The sequence below is a fragment of the Etheostoma spectabile genome, chromosome 20 (assembly GCF_008692095.1).
Source record: "Etheostoma spectabile isolate EspeVRDwgs_2016 chromosome 20, UIUC_Espe_1.0, whole genome shotgun sequence".
Taxonomy (NCBI): Eukaryota; Metazoa; Chordata; class Actinopteri; order Perciformes; family Percidae; genus Etheostoma; species Etheostoma spectabile.
Genome location: NC_045752.1, coordinates 20,387,911 through 20,388,142, shown reverse-complemented (window position 1 = coordinate 20,388,142; position 232 = coordinate 20,387,911). Strand labels below are relative to the sequence as shown.

At 39.2% G+C, this 232-nt stretch overlaps 1 protein-coding gene across 1 annotated transcript in view; it reads left to right on the top strand.

The window, feature by feature from the left end:
* Positions 1-232, top strand: part of LOC116670091 (protein-tyrosine kinase 6) — a 20,251-nt gene that overhangs the window by 9,148 nt on the left and 10,871 nt on the right. The gene's annotated exons all lie outside the window — the stretch shown is intronic.

Sequence of the window (232 nt, the reverse complement as noted above, 5' to 3'; positions counted from 1 at the left end):
TAAGTGCTAAGCTAACGTTACATGTGTTGTAGTATACTGTTGTTTGTGTTAAACTATCGTCCCACTGTAGACGATTTTAGTGGTAAATGTGTGATCTTAACAAGTTATACACAATCCGCTGTGAGCGTTAGCTCAGCAAAATAGCAATCAACTGATTGTCTGCCGGTAACGTTATGAGTAGCGTAATATTAAAACCTATCCGCGGTTACTGCCTCCACCTGATGTATATACT